This window comes from Nomascus leucogenys, chromosome 11 (genome assembly GCF_006542625.1).
Source record: "Nomascus leucogenys isolate Asia chromosome 11, Asia_NLE_v1, whole genome shotgun sequence".
NCBI lineage: Eukaryota > Metazoa > Chordata > Mammalia > Primates > Hylobatidae > Nomascus > Nomascus leucogenys.
In genome coordinates, this window is record NC_044391.1 from 21,711,131 (window position 1) to 21,727,888 (window position 16,758).

Consider the following 16,758-nt stretch of genomic DNA (forward strand, 5'->3'; position numbering starts at 1 on the left):
ATTTCTGAATAAGGATTTTATCAATCAAATCCAATTTCTTGTTTAAAACATTCATTTCTAGAGAGAAAGAACATTGTAAAAGCTGAAAGCAAGATAAAAATGGCATCCATTAATCTTATGATTTATATACCTGTGAGTGGCTATGCACATAGTTGAGATTATAATTCATATACAGTGTTCATTTGTATTGTGCATGCAACATGTTTTAATAATAAAGTTAAGGGAAAGAATTACATTGATACTATATTTTGCTTCCCTGTGATTGTAGTATACCCTCTCTCCTTCCACCTAAATCCCCATTCATCAAATGCATGATTGCATTTATATTTTCTTAAAAACTTTCCAGCAAATCTGACCCACCTAATATGCACTCATTGAAAATTGAAGCTGATGCTGCTCAAGGAGAGAGAAGGGACATCCCATGCTGCTGACTAACAGCACCAGGCAGGGTAGCCGGCACAATTTGGGCCATTCGGAGCCATCTCACAGAGATGGGAAAGAGTCTGCCTCTCATTGGCACCTCTCTTCTGTTCTCATTATTGGCTTCTTCCATTAAATGCCTAAGCCCAAACCTAAGTAATGGATTTATCATAATCACTGTGTTCACCGTTTATTATCCAATTACTATTATTACATATTACCCTTTATTATGCAATTCTGTTTATGCCCTAGGTTAGGTACATGTGATTCTCCTAGAGATTACACTCAAAGAATCAGGACAAGGCAAGAACAAACATCATCGATGTCTAAAAAACATCTTAACCCAACAGGATAGTGAATATGCCATTGACTATGGTGACAACATAGTTTATTGTTACATGAAATTAGATGTACTGGAAATCAAATCATTCCTTTCAAATATAATGTCATGGAGTTAAAAAAAATGTAATTTTTGCCTACAGGAAGGTGTTAATCCTACCAACCATCCTCAGGCTGGTGGTGTATCTGTGGATGGCCTGCAGTGTGTGCAGTACTGTACCATTTCACAGGCATCACATTTGCCTTCAGTGAATGTGCCATAGGGAACTCTACATATGAGAACATATTTCACTACCAAGTCTTCGGATTCTACAATTTCCCCTTTATTCATTCAACAACTGTATATTGAGTGCCTGAGCCGGGCCTGGGCTGTGCTCTGGGGACACAGCAGTCTACAAAATCAAGCTTAATCAAGAACATACTGATGCCACCTGTCCCCTGACTTTCTCCTTCACAGGAAGTATCTTCACACCTTAGGAGGGACTAAATGAAGTCTCTGGTTCAGGAGGTCGTTGTGGGTACCAGGTCTCCATTCTGTTGATTAAAGTGGTAAAAGAGGGGAGAGCCAGGAAAGACTACATCATTTGGATATAGTTATAGGAACTCCATGCCTGGGCAAGCAGATATCAGGACAGACCTAAAGCTCCCGTTTAGCTGGAGTGGGCAGGCTTCCAGGAAGAGCTGGAATCTCAACTGCTGTTTAAAGTACATGGAAGAAAAAGGACAATTTTGTCATCTGCTTAATAAAAATGTCAAGGCTGATAGTGGGGTTGAGGACTGGCTGAGGATGCCTGTGGACAAATGTGCTTGAAGTACTGTAAGGATGAGTGCTCTCTCTTCTTGATGTCATGGTCCTCAAAAAAGATGCCAGTGCCTAGATCAGAATGCATAGTTACATGGAGCAGCATGTAGAGCACGTTCTTTCTTCATTTCCCTGAAAGAACAAGGGTAGGCTGGGGACAAAGGAGTTTGTTCCCATCTAATTATTTTTGCTAGGGTGGTGACTTCTTTAAGACGAGGTTCGATAAAGGCATATCTGCACAATTAAGCAAGGATGAGGAGTGGTCAAGTGAGCCTTATGGATAACCTTAAGCAGCAAGGATTTGAGATAATAACTGTTGGGATGTAGAGGTAGCGAAGGGCCTATGTGTGGTATCCATTTACCCCCAGGCCTCTCCTAGAAACTTAAGGAAAGGCTTTTGTTTTTGAGGACAGGGAACTCTGAAGAATTCTCATACCATATACAAAACTTCGCTCAAAATGGACCAAAAAATCTAAATGCAAGGGCTAAAACTATAAGACTCTTAGAAGAAAATATAGGGGTAAATCTTCGTAACCTTAGATTTCTCAATGGATTTTTAGATATAACACCAAAAGTATAAGCAACAAAAGAAAAAAAAAGATAAATTGCACTTTGCCAAAATTAAAAACTTTTGTACATCAAAGGACACAGTTAACAGAGTGAAAAGGCAACCTATGGAATCAGAGAAAAATCATACTGTAAGGGATTAATATCCAGAATGTATAAAGAGCTCCTACAACTCAACAACAAAAAGACAACCCGATTTAAAAATGAACAAAGGACTTGAATAGATATTTCTCCAAAGAAGATATTCATATGGCCAACAGCCACATGAAAGAGTCCCCAACAGCCTGGGCCTGGTGGCTTATGCCTGTAATCCCAGCACTTAGGGAGGCCAAGGCAGACAGATGGCTTGAGCCCAGGAGTTCAAGACCAGCCTGGACAACATGGTGAACCCCTGTCTCTACAAATATAAAAAATTAGCCAGGCATGGTGATGTGTGCCTGTAGTACCAGCTACTTGGGAGGCTGTGGTGGGAGGATCAGCTGAGCCCAGGAAGGTCAAGGCTGCAGTGAGCTAGGATTACATCACTGCACTCCAGCTTGGGTGACAGAGCAAGACCCTGTCAAAAAAAAAAAAAAAGATGCCCAACATCATCGATCATTAGGGAAATGCAAGTGCAAATCAGTTCATACCCACTAGGATGGCTGTAATTTTTTTTAAACAAACAAATGTTTTGGAGAAATTGGAACTCTTGTGCATTCCTGGTGGGAATGTGAAATGGTACAGCCATGATGGAAAACAGTTTGGCAGTTCCTCAAAAAGTTAAACATAGAATTTCCATATGACCTAACAATTCCACTCCTATGTATATCCAAAAGAATGGAAAACTGTTTAAACAAATACTTATACATGAATATTCAGAGCAGCACTATTCACTATTAGCCAAAAGATGAAACAACACAAATATAAATCAACCAATGAATGGATAAGCAAACTGTGGTATATTCATACAATAGAATATTATTCAACCCTAAAAAATAATGAAGTACTGATTCATGCTACAACATGGACGAACTTCAAAAACATCATGCTAAGTGAAAAAAGCTAGACAAAATGGGTAACATATTATATGATTCCATTTGTATAAAATATCTAGAATAGGTAAATCCATAGAGACAGAAACATTAGTATTAATAGTTGTCAGGGGCTGGGACAAGGAGAGAATGGAGAGTGACTGCTTAAAGGATATAGGATCTCCTTTGGGGGTGATGAAAATGTTTTGGAACTAAATAGAGATGATAGTTGCACAACATTGTGCATGCACTAAATGCCACTAAATTATATTCTTTTAAATGGTTAATTTTGTTTTATATAAATTTTGCTTCAATTTTAAAAAAGAATGGAAAGTTAACATGCCAGAAACTCACCATAGTAAGTGGGGGAAATGAGCAGATGGTGGAGAGGATGCTCTTTCTTTTTATTTTATTTTTTATTTTTTTTAGAGGGAGGCTTGCTCTATTGCCCAGGCTGGGGTGCTGTGGCACAATCTCGGCTCACTGCAACCTCCGCCTCCTGGGTTCATGCCATTCTCCTGCCTCAGCCTCCTGAGCAGCTGGGACTACAGGTGCACACCACCACACCTGGCTAATTTTTGTATTTTCAGTAGAGACGGGGTTTCACCATGTTGGCCAGGATGGTCTCCATCTCCTGACTTTGTGATCCGCCCGTCTCGGCCTCCCAAAGTGCTGGGATTACAGGCATGAGCCACCGTGCCTGGCCACTATTTCAGTGGTTCCTGAGCATACAAGTGGAATTTCTGCTATCTGGACAAGGTATTGCTGGGTTGCTGCTATGCAGGGGTGATGTCCTTGATGCCACAGCCTGTGTGTGCAGCAGCAAGACAGGTGCACTGTGAAGTCTCAAAAAAGGACAAAACCTTTGGGATCAGGCACCATCCAGGGTTCCCCCTGCATCTGGGAAGATGACGGTATGGCCCTGTAGCTGGAGACATGAAGGCCTCACCAGGCCTTAGTGACCAGCAGCTTCTTTTTTTTTTTTTTTTTTATTATACTTTAGGTTTTAGGGTACATGTACACAATGTGCAGGTTTGTTACATATGTATCCATGTGCCGTGTTGGTTTGCTGCACCCATTACCTCGTCATTTAGCATTAGGTATATCTCCTAATGCTGTCCCTCCTCCCTCCCCGCAACGCACAACAGTCCCCAGAGTGTGATGTTCCCCTTCCTGTGTCCATGAGTTTTCATTGTTCAATTCCCACCTGTGAGTGAGAACATGTGGTGTTTGGTTTTTTGTCCTTGCGATAGTTTACTGAGAATGATGTTTTCCAGTTTCATCCATGTCCCTACAAAGGACATGAACTCATCATTTTTTTTTGGCTGCATAGTATTCCATGGTGTATATGTGCCACATTTTCTTAATCCAATCTATCGTTGTTGAACATTTGGGTTGGTTCCAAGTCTTTGCTATTGTGAATAGTGCCGCAATAAACATACGTGTGCATGTGTCTTTAGAGCAGCATGATTTATAGTCCTTTGGGTATATACCCAGTAATGGGATGGCTGGGTCAAATGGTATTTCTAGTTCTAGATCCCTGAGGAATCGCCACACTGACTTCCACAATGGTTGAACTAGTTTACAGTCCCACCAACAGTGTAAAAGTGTTCCTATTTCTCCACAACCTCTCCAGCACCTGTTGTTTCCTGACTTTTTAATGATCACCATTCTAACTGGTGTGAGATGATATCTCATTGTGGTTTTGATTTGCATTGCTCTGATGGCCAGTGATGATGAGCATTTTTGCATGTGTTTTTTGGCTGCATAAATGTCTTCTTTTGAGAAGTGTCTGTTCATGTCCTTCGCCCACTTTTTGATGGGGTTGTTTGTTTTTTTCTTGTAAATTTGTTTGAGTTCATTGTAGATTCTGGATATTAGCCCTTTGTCAGATGAGTAGGTTGCAAAAATTTTCTCCCATTCTGTAGGTTGCCTGTTCACTCTGATGGTAGTTTCTTTTGCTGTGCAGAAGCTCTTTAGTTTAATGAGATCCCATTTGTCAATTTTGGCTTTCGTTGCCATTGCTTTTGGTGTTTTAGACATGAAGTCCTTGCCCACGCCTATGTCCTGAATGGTATTGCCTAGGCTTTCTCCTAGGGTTTTTATGGTTTTACGTCTAACATGTAAGTCTTTAATCCATCTTGAATTGATTTTTGTATAAGGTGTAAGGAAGGGATCCAGTTTCAGCGTTCTACATATGGCTACCCAGTTTTCCCAGCACCATTTATTAAATAGGGAATCCTTTCCCCGTTGCTTGTTTTTGTCAGGTTTGTCAAAGATCAGATAGTTGTAGATATGCGGCATTATTTCTGAGGGCTCTGTTCTGTTCCATTGGTCTATGTCTCTGTTTTGGTACCAGTACCATGCTGTTTTGGTTACTGTAGCCTTGTAGTATAGTTTGAAGTCAGGTAGCATGATGCCTCCAGCTCTGATAAAATAGACTTTAAACCAACAAAGATCAAATGAGACAGGGAAGGCCATTACATAATGGTAAAGGTATCAATTCAACAAGAAGAGCTAACTATCCTAAATATATATGCACCCAACACAGGAGCACCCAGATTCATAAAGCAAGTCCTGAGTGACCTACAAAGGGACTTAAACTCCCACACAATAATAATGGGAGATTTTAACACCCCACTGTCAACATTAGACAGATCAATGAGACAGAAAGTTAACAAGGATATCCAGGAATTCAACTCAGCTCTGAACAAAGTGGACCTAATAGACATCTACAGAACTCTCCACCCCAAATCAACAGAATATACATTTTTTTCAGCACCACACCACACCTATTCCAAAATTGACCACATAGTTGGAAGTAAAGCTCTCCTCAGCAAATGTAAAAGAACAGAAATTATAACAAACTGTCTCTCAGACCACAGTGCAATCAAACTAGAACTCAGGATTAAGAAACTCACTCAAAACCGCTCAACTACATGGAAACTGAACAACCTGCTCCTGAATGACTACTGGGTACATAATGAAATGAAGGCAGAAATAAAGATGTTCTTTGAAACCAACGAGAACAAAGACACAACATACCAGAATCTCTGGGACACATTCAAAGCAGTGTGTAGAGGGAAATTTATAGTACTGAATGCCCACAAGAGAAAGCAGGAAAGATCCAAAATTGACACCCTAACATCACAATTAAAAGAACTAGAAAAGCAAGAGCAAACACATTCAAAAGCTAGCAGAAGGCTAGAAACAACTAAAATCAGAGCAGAACTGAAGGAAATAGAGACACAAAAAACCCTTCAAAAAATTAATGAATCCCGGAGCTGGTTTTTGGAAAAGATCAACAAAATTGATAGACGACTAGCAAGACTAATAAAGAAAAAAAGAGAGAAGAATCAAATAGATGCAATAAAAAATGAAAAAGGGGTTATCACCACCGATCCCACAGAAATACAATCTACCATCAGAGAATACTACAAACACCTCTACGCAAATAAACTAGAAAATCTAGAAGAAATGGATAAATTCCTCGACAAATACACCCTCCCAAGACTAAACCAGGAAGAAGTTGAATCTCTGAATAGACCAATAACAGGCTCTGAAATTGTGGCAATAATCAATAGCTTACCAACCAAAAAGAGTCCAGGACCTGATGGATTCACAGCCGAATTCTACCAGAGGTACAAGGAGGAACTGGTACCATTCCTTCTGAAACTATTCCAATCGATAGAAAAAGAGGGAATCCTCCCTAACACATTTTATGAGGCCAGCATCGTCCTGATACCAAAGCCTGGCAGAGACATAACCAAAAAAGAATCTCAGACCAAAATCCTTGATGAACATTGATACAAAAATCCTCAATAAAATACTGGCAAACCGAATCCAGCAGCACATCAAAAAGCTTATCCACCATAATCAAGTGGGCTTCATCCCTGGGATGCAAGGCTGGTTCAACATATGCAAATCAATAAATGTAATCCAGCATATAAACAGAACCAAAGACAAAAACCACATGATTATCTCAATAGATGCAGAAAAGGCCTTTGACAAAATTCAACAACCCTTCAGGCTAAAAACTCTCAATAAATGAGGTATTGATGGGACGTATCTCGAAATAATAAGAGCTATCTATGACAAACCCACAGCCAATATCATACTGAATGGGCAAAAACTGGAAGCATTCCCTTTGAAAACGGGCACAAGACAGGGATGCCCTCTCTCACCATGCCTATTCAACATAGTGTTGGAAGTTCTGGCCAGGGCAATCAGGCAGGAGAAGGAAATAAAGGGTATTCAAATCGGAAAAGAGGAAGTCAAATTGTCCCTGTTTGCAGATGACATGATTGTATATCTAGAAAACCCCATTGTCTCAGCCCAAAATCTCCTTAAGCTGATTAGCAACTTCAACAAAGTCTCAGGGTACAAAATCAATGTACAAAAATCACAAGCATTCTTGTACACCAATCACAGACAGAGAGCCACATCATGAGTGAACTCCCATTCACAATTGCTTCCAAGAGAATAAAATACCTAGGAATCCAACTTACAAGGGATGTGAAGGACCTCTTCAAGGAGAACTACAAACCACTGCTCAATGAAATAAAAGAGGATACAAACAAATGGAAGAACATTCCATGCTCATGGGTTGGAAGAATCAATATGGTGAAAATGGCCATACTGCCCAAGGTAATTTATAGATTCAATGCCATCCCCATCAAGCTACCAATGACTTTCTTCACAGAATTGGAAAAAACTACTCTCAAGTTCATATGGAACCAAAAAAGAGCCCGCATCGCCAAGTCAATCCTAAGCCAAAAGTGACCAGCAGCTTCTAAACTTAGCTAAGGAACTGGTTCTGGGACTCAGTGCAGCTGATGAACCGATCCCTCAGCTATGTGCCTTGAACCTGGGAGTGTTTCCACCCATCCTGGCAAGGCACTCTTTTCCCATCCTGGAGAGTCAATGAAAATGCTTAAGGGCCAAAAAGAAGTATGGAAAGGGGCAGAGTGAAGCTTCCTTCTTTTTGCTTGAACCATTCACCCACAAGTTGTTATTGTTTTCAGCAGGCATTATTGGAAACACGCAGTCCTATACAGGATGTTGGGAAGAGGCTGCCAATTCAGGTCACACTGGCCAATTTTCATTCTGCTGAAACTGAAATAATGATAATAGGCAATCAAGGAATTATATACAGCTGAATTTTTTTAAAAGCATGTATGTGATACATTTTTCTATTTCATGTTCATAAAAATGAACATAATGATACATCCTTTTAATGGTCTGTATGATACTACAGGCACTTAATTAAGACCAGTATTGCTACTAATGATTCAGGGAAGGAAATTTGCTGAATTTCTTTTTCTCTAAATATCCAAGAGGAAGATAGACCAATTCAGTTGGTGGAGTTAAATGATTTTAAGAGAGGAAAGTGTAGTCAGAAAATTTGTTTATCGTATTAGAAGGATTTTTTTGGTCAAGGAGGCTATTCTGCTTCATTTTTATGTGTTTGGAGTGGCTGTGGGGAACATCAGTGGGCTCACTTTGGATTGACCAATTTTGATGTTTCATGCAATTTAGGAAAAATGAATGGTGTCGATTTTTTATATAACAATTTTCTATTTTCCTCCTTCCAGGATTATGTTATCATCATTCTGGAAAGAAAAAAACATTAATGAAGAGGCCAATAATATGAAGGGAATCATGGATCAGTTTTCTTTCACTCCCTGTGGTGGATTTCACTTACAAGAAAATTGAAGCTGGCAAGACCCTGTTTTCTCTGCAATTTATTTAAAACCTTGCACGCATTTGGATACCTTGCGATTTCCAAGAACTACATGAAGATTAAGCTTTGCTTACTGATACATGGCATGTATTCTTTTCAGTCTTTTGTGTTTGATTTTGTTTGATTTCCCTCTGCAGCACAGCGTCTCTGTAAAGGTTTTTACGCTTTCACCAGCCATGTCTTAAATGCATTAAGACAACACATTTGGTGTTCACACTTCTTCAGTAATGTCTGTACTTGAAAGCCACAGAGTGGCATAAAACAATGTGTGTTTTCTTTGAGAGCAGTGCACATTTTGCAACCACTAGGAAGGAAATTTTCTGCTAAAGCAAACCCCTGTTCTCTGACTTGACAACTTGGCCCTGGACTGTGGGGCCCCACCTGTTGCTTACCTTTTGAGGTAATTTTGCAAATGTGGTTTTTTTCCTTGGAAATAACTGCACATTTATATATAGGATATTGGACTCTGCTTAGCATTTTCAAGCCACATAGCATGACTGTTTTTTGAATAGGTTGGAATTGAAAAAACAATTATCAAACGTTAAGAACAAAGACAGGGATAAATTGCTTACATTTCAACCTCTGGAGATTGAGGTAACTTTTTGTGTCTCGGTCTTGTCAACATCTTATTTTTTCCCATCCATTCTGTTACACTTTGTATTTTCTAACTGGAGAAAAGAGTGAGGAACAGAATGTTTTAAATCTGGTGCAAAAGAACTATATCTGCTGGATGAGCCTTGAAAGCAATCTTGGCCTGTTAAGGCTTACAAAGTAAATTACAAAGTGATCCAGTTCAAAGTTTGCTTAGTTACAACAAAGCAACTTTTAAAAAAAAAATTACATTTTAAAAAAACATTCCAAGCCAATTGGAAGACATCATTGGGTTCCTTACTTTAAGACATCTCCTGGAATAACTGTTCAAATGCAGGTTTTAGAAACAATGCAGGAATCTTGCTTTAAAGATGGAAAAGGGAATGGTCCAGCTTCCGTTACTCAGGGAGTTGAGGGACCTTGGAGGATGAAGGCAAGTATGTGACACTGGGGAAAAGTGGACCAGGCATGTCTTTTGCTTTGATCTGGAGGGAGGGCTGCCTGATGCAGGCTGGCTCCCAGTGGGGCAGGCCTTGCTGCAGAATGCCCAGTAGTACTGCAGCCAAGGGGACAGTTAGGAGACTTCATCTAAAGCATGAAACCTAGCTCCTCTGCACACAAATTCCTATGAAAATACCTTTGTGTACAGTATCTTACATTTTCCTATTGCTCAGAAAGAAGGAGAGAATGAGTGAGTGCTTGAAATGTGTCATACTGTTTTAGGATCAAGACTAGGAATTAAGAGCCAGGTTGACAAGGACTTTTTCTGATAGTTGGGTGAGGGTAAAGCTTTTCTATAATCAAGCTCAATACACCAAGGAAACTGGACCCAGAATTCCTAAACTTTAAAATGGTACTGTCTGCGGAGTGGAGTATGGATGGTTATGTCAAAGTCATAGTTCATCCTATCCAGATGTAGCATTCATTGTAAACTTTTAAGTGCTAAGCAAGGAATTATTTACTGATTGATTTTAAAGAGAGCAGAAAACACTCAAGTGTAGAATGTCTACTATTTGCTACCTAGAAATCTTTTCCATTCCTCTTTCATACATTCCAACCCACTGGAAGTCTTTAGAGGTATTTTGATTTAAAGTATACTTAAATTAGGATTTCTTAAAGAAAATATAGGGAGAAAACTTTACATGCAATTAAAAATGGCCTTTCCTGTGATTTGTTTTGAATCATTCATTTGGAGAAGAGGCATGACTTTTGTATTTCACTAAGTTTAAAGCAAGAGCAACTGATGATTAAATGTTGCTTTTTAATAAGGTTTTTAACTTGAAAATTTGAAAATATTTAATGTTGAAAGACTTCAATTAGGGCCATTAGAGTTATATCTCCCTGTTGTAGGCAGCTTCTTCGGAGAAGTGAAATATAACATTACTCAGTGGAGGGAGAAATCTGTTTTGTTACAGAGACATACCTCTCAGAAGGTCAGGAGGTTTTGAGTATCCTATCCTTGCCACTCATACAGGAAATCCAAAGTTTGGTGTCTCTCTCTCCGTGTCTGTCTCTTTCTCTCTCTCTCTCTCTCTCTTTCTCCCACCAAACCCCTCTCACTCCCTCCCTCCCTCTCTCCTTCCCCTATTTGCAATCATATTCTTCCTCTGCTTCTTTTCTCTTCTGCCCTCCTTGTGGGCAGTCATGAAAATCAATTCAGACTGTGTTCATTAGCAGATTTATTATTCTATTGAGAAAGCACTGGAATGTTTTGTGAGATTATTTTTATATGAAGGAGTAGCCTGAACTCAAACAGATGGTAAGAATAGTACAAACACCTTAGCACATCACCGCACACATGGTATTCTGAAAGGAGATTTGACACTTAATTCCCATTTTCTTAAAAGAACAGTTTTGTCGACTTAAAAATATGAGATACATAGGATGTGAAAAAAAATGTTTGCAGTACTCAGCAAAAAATAGGGTACATAAAGCAGGGTGGCTGTCCATCCACTGATTCTGGGGTGAGAAGCAATTTCTACCTCGCAAGAGTGATTAGAAAGTTTCCAGGAGCACCTCCAGGCTTGCAAAGAAAGTGAGGCCTCTTGGTATCCTTTCCTCAGTGTGTATATGACAGCCAATATAATCAATACCCTAGGTTATGCGTCTATATGATACTCATCTGTGAATATTATTGGTTTTGTAATCTTTGTTATATAAGAGGATGTTTAGGCTGTATATACTGGGGTAGATTATTGCCTGCCCCCTATACATAGGAATATGCTGCATAATTGCGCATAACTTCCATCTCCCTTACTGGCCTGTAGGCAGAGGAAACTGTATATGTTACTGCCTTGTACTTTTCTCATACACCAAAAACACAAAAAAATCAATAAAATAAGCAATCTTCTATTCTCATTCCTTTTCCCACAGCAGCATATTTTAGAGGCACATACAAAACCTACATTCTCTAGTTGGGAGTGGATTTTTAAAATTTTCCTTTTATCTTTTATTTTTTTTTTGTATGATGCACTGAGATGTGTACTTTCTAACAGGGGATTGGTACCTAAGAAATGTGGTAGCATTATTCAGAAAACTATTATACTTTCAAATGACACATAGTAAGGAGAATGGAATAATACATGTTGCATATTTGTTACCAGTTGTAATTTGTCTGTATTATGAAAGATGTAATGGTTTGTCAGCTGTCACTGTTGTTTTCTTGTAACATGATATGGAATAAAGTATAGCAGAATCTCCGTACATGTTCTAGGTACATCTTCTTGGTGGACGCCCAGTAAGAGCATATACCATATCAAAGAAACATTGACTTAAAAACCTCTTGAACACAACCATTCTTACACAGTGAAATAAGAGAACAAATACACGATATGTGGGAAGGAGTGAGTTATCTGGAGTGGTCCAGGAGTCTGTTAAACCCTCCGCTTTCCTTGCTTTGCTATGCCAAATTTATGTAAAGGAGTAGAGGCCATGAGAAACAGATCCGCGAGCTGCAGGATCTTCACAGTTCCCCCAGCCCCTTCCTGATGTTCACACATGTCACATGTTCTGCCCATCTCAGATGCATCTGGAGCCTTTCTGGTTTTGTTTAATGGCAGCCCTATTTGTCTTTTATTGCCTCCTTCTCTATTTTTTGCACATATTCAAAGATGGGGTGAGTAGGTTACCCTCCACTGAATACAAATCAAAGCTTCAGTGTACTGGTGTTCTGCAAGAAGCATGACTGTTCTTTCTGAACTGAGCTTACTTCCCTGAACGCCACGTAGGGGGCGTCTGCACCTCAAACTGCAGGGCATTCTTGGGATCCCACGTTTGGATTGACAGTGCCAACGTGGGAGGCCAGTCCCGTTTCCATCATCACCTTTTCCTTCTTGTCAGATATATCATAACCCCAAACAGGCCCCCACGATTTGATAAATTGCTAATAATGTTCATGCCAGGTATTTGGTAACTTGAAATGTTCACAGGCCGGGCGCAGTGGCTCACGCCTATAATCCCAGCACTTTGGGAGGCTGAGACGGGTGGATCATCTGAGCCCAGGAGTGTGAGACCAGCCTGGCCAACAAGGCAAAACCCCATATCTACTAAAAATACAAAAATTAGCCGGGCATGGTGGCTGGTGCCTGTAATTCAGCTACTCGGGAGGCAGAGGCAGAGGTTGCAGTGAGCTGAGATATCGCCACTGCACTCCAGCCTGGGCAACAGAGAGACTGTCTAAAAAAAAAAAAAGTGTTTCACAAGTTCACATTCCATGTTAAGAGGACCCCCAGGACTCCCAGCTTTCTTCTGGGCAGACCCTTACCCACCAGGAGCAGCTACCTGATGTTTTCCTTCCCCTGTTCTCCTGTAACCTCTGTGATTTCAGTTTGTAAACCCTTCGCACAAAACCAAACATAGGTGTCCTCAGCTGATGCATATTTCTCTCCAGAAAAGCTCATGAGAGTGACCGCATCTTCATCCCCCAAGTGCTGCTTCTGTTTCTTCTTAAGCAGTAAATCGTCTATACACAGGCAAATGCATTTCCAGACAGTTGCTGCCTCCACTACTGGATTCTGGAACAGGAGAGTGCATGGAGGTAGACGTCACAGTAGCCAAGGTAGAGATAATAGGCACATTTCTTAGTTAAATGGGAGCCATAAATCACCCTTGAAACTGATTAGAATTAATAGAAGTGTGAAAATAGCAACTTGTTCCAGGGAGTTGTTTCAAGGGAGCAAATATATGGCACTGTTTCACCTCCTTACAGCTATAGTAGCCTGTAGGCTCATTGTTGAGGTCACTCCCAGCAGCCTTGCAGCAAGCCCACATTTTAGAGATGTAATCACATCAGCTCTTAATAGAAGAAAGAAGGAGATAGAGGGTAGGTATCTACAAGAGGCCAAAGAAACACCTTTGAGAAATATTTTTAACTTTTTAACGTGGCAGTAGAAATGTCAAGCATCATCTCAGTTCCATAATTGCCCAACGTTCCTGTCTTTCAGCAGGGCCTATTCCAGCTCTGCCAGGTTGGAGGATGTGATGTGTGCTCACTGAGGCAAGCAGTTCGAGTCAGGAGGGCGGCACTCCTATAGTCGCTGTTGGCCTCCAGAGTAAAGAGAAACCAGAGGGGAAGGTGTTGGAGCAACCTTGTGCCACTGGGTTAACACGTACAGTTGCTGAATAATGGCGGGCATTGTAAATCTCTGCAATGAGAACCCCACAGTGGCCCAGCAGCCTGCTGCTACCAGTGGGTGGTGGCGTTATGGGCATTAGCTTTGAGAAGCTTATGTAGCAGAGGGGGCTAGGATAAAGGACACAAATCAGGGAAAAACTGACAAGATTAAAAAAAAATCCAAGGCCTCGTATTTACTGTTCATCCCCCATGCTCTCGGTGTGCTATATTGTCTGCGTTGAGTCATGCTGAGAGAGAGCCAGGCACAATAATAGCTCAGAGCAGCCTTGCAGCCCCGGAGCCATCCTCTGCCAATGGTGCTGACTGTGCTAGTGAAGAATGGGATTCTGATAGAGCTGTCTTTTTTCTCCTTCCCTGTGAGACCACCAATAATTATGGAGGGCACGCTGCACAGATGGCGTAAGCGTTCCCTGTTGGGGTGTATCCTGAGAAGTGACCCAGCAGGGGTCCCTGCAAAGGTATGTGCTACGTAGCCCAAGGTGTGCCTGCCTGAGAGATGCAGACGATGCCAGGGATACATGTTTGAAACAATGGTTCAAGGGTTTAGAGAGGTTAAAATGGAACTTAGCTTATAAATCATACTACAGTGAGAAACAATTAGTCTTTTGCCCCCTCTCCATCTTCAACCAAATCTCATTACTGGGTACCTTTCGTCCTCAAGAAAGGCTGTAATCCACTAAGATTCCCTGGGAAAAGCGGGCCAGTCCTGCAACCATCTTGCTTAACATTTGGGAAATTTAGACCTTCATGTATTTATTCCCTTAGCCCAGTGGTTCTTAGTCCTGACTCTCATTTGAATCACCAGGAAGTTTTAAAAAAACACCCCCACCCCAAACCATTCAAGAAATATTATGGGTGGGGGGACTGCTTGGAGAAATCAACAGGTGATTCTATTGTGCAGCCAGCGTGAGAACTGCTAGACTCTTCCTTTCCTCCTGCCTGTCTGCTACTCTAGGGTGAGGGTCAGGAAACTGTTTCTATAAGGGCCAGATAGTGAATACTCTAGACTTTCCAGGCCGCACAGTCTCTTTCCCAGCTACTCACGTTGCTGCTGTAGTGTGAAAACAGCCATGCACAATACATACATGAATGAGCATGGAGGTGTTCCGGTAAAGCAATTTGTGGACACTGAAATTTGGGTTTCATATAGTTTTTACATGCCACAAAATATTGCTTTTCTTTTGATTATTTTTTCTTTTTTTACTATACTTTAAGTTTTAGGGTACATGTGCGCAATGTGCAGGTTTGCTACATATGTATACATGTGCCATGTTGGTGTGCTGCACCCATTAACTCATCATTTACATTAGGTATATCTCCTAATGCTATCCCTCCCGCCTCCCCCCACCCCACAACAGGCCCCAGTGTGTGATGTTCCCCTTCCTGTGTCCATGTGTTCTCATTGTTCAATTCCTACCTATGAGTAAGAACATGTGGTGTTTGGTTTTTTGCCCTTGCGATAGTTTGCTGAGAATAATGGTTTCCAGCTTCATCCATGTCCCTACAAAGGACATGAACTCATTTTTTATGGCTGCATAGTACTCCATGGTGTATATGTGCCACATTTTCTTAATCCAGTCTATCATTGTTGGACATTTAGGTTGGTTCCAAGTCTTGCTATTGTGAATAGTGCCGCAATAAACATACGTGTGTGTGTGTCTTTATAGCAGCATGATTTATACTCCTTTGGGTATATACCCAGTAATGGGATGGCTAGGTCAAATGGGTAAGAACTATTTAAAAATGTAAAAACTATTCTAAGCTCACATACCTCATTAAAAAAATGCAGTGGGCAGTAATTTGCCTGGGGGCTGTAGTTTGCTTACCTTGGTTTAGAATACAGCCTTAGTAATGGGGTAGACAAGAACCACCCCTAACATTTGCAGGACCCAGGGTAAAAGCAAAAATGAAGGCCCACATACTATATATCTAAATATTTAAAGATATACACCCAACTAACAAAAAAACTAAGCCTATTCTATTCTCTTACTTTGACAAATATGCCTTTATTATGAACTTGAAGGCCAGATTCACCGTTAGATGCTTGGACTCCTCAAAGTTCCTCACCAAAATGTGGCAGTACAGAGGGAGCCAGTTCAGCCTGAGACTGACCCACTTCTTTTCACTTCCCATCACCAGCTCTATCCATGATGTAAGGGGCTGCAAATGAGTGTGTGTGGACATCCCAGCCCGCACATCCCAATTATCCATACCTTCAGCAAACAGCGCCTCCTTGGGCAGCCCTTGGGGATGAGGTACGTGCCCTCAGGAGGGAGGTCTCAGGAAAGACTCCATTTGCAGGGAAGACTCCATTTGCAGAGAGTATTCCAGGGTCATGGACATCTGGAATATATGGAGAAGTGGGGGAGATAAGTTCCCATTGGGCATGGCACTATGGATTTCTCATTCTGTAGAGAAGGGCTGTGTCTACAGAAGGCTGTTTGATCACAGAAACCAAAATGGGAGCCCCTCTTGCCTGGGTCTGAGTGCACTACTGGTGAGTAGTAGGAGCCTAAGAAATAGCTCCAGTGAGTTTTCAGGTCCCTTGTGGGTTTCTTTGGCTTACTCTACTCCAAACTCATTAAAACAAGCCTCATCATAATGTGAGGCACAACCAAGCCAAGGGAACACAAATTTTTTCAGAACATCTTTT

At 40.9% G+C, this 16,758-nt stretch overlaps 1 protein-coding gene across 4 annotated transcripts in view; it reads left to right on the plus strand.

Annotated features, from left to right (window-relative positions):
• CDK14 (cyclin dependent kinase 14) overlaps positions 1-12,175 on the plus strand; it is a 600,472-nt gene extending 588,297 nt beyond the window's left edge. For all 4 annotated transcript variants that reach the window (XM_030822052.1, XM_003252399.4, XM_004089552.3 and 1 more), the window contains one exon: positions 8,733-12,175. The gene's annotated coding sequence lies outside the window, so the exon portion shown is untranslated. The remainder of the gene's footprint in view (positions 1-8,732) is intronic.
• The last annotated feature ends 4,583 nt before the right edge of the window (positions 12,176-16,758 follow it).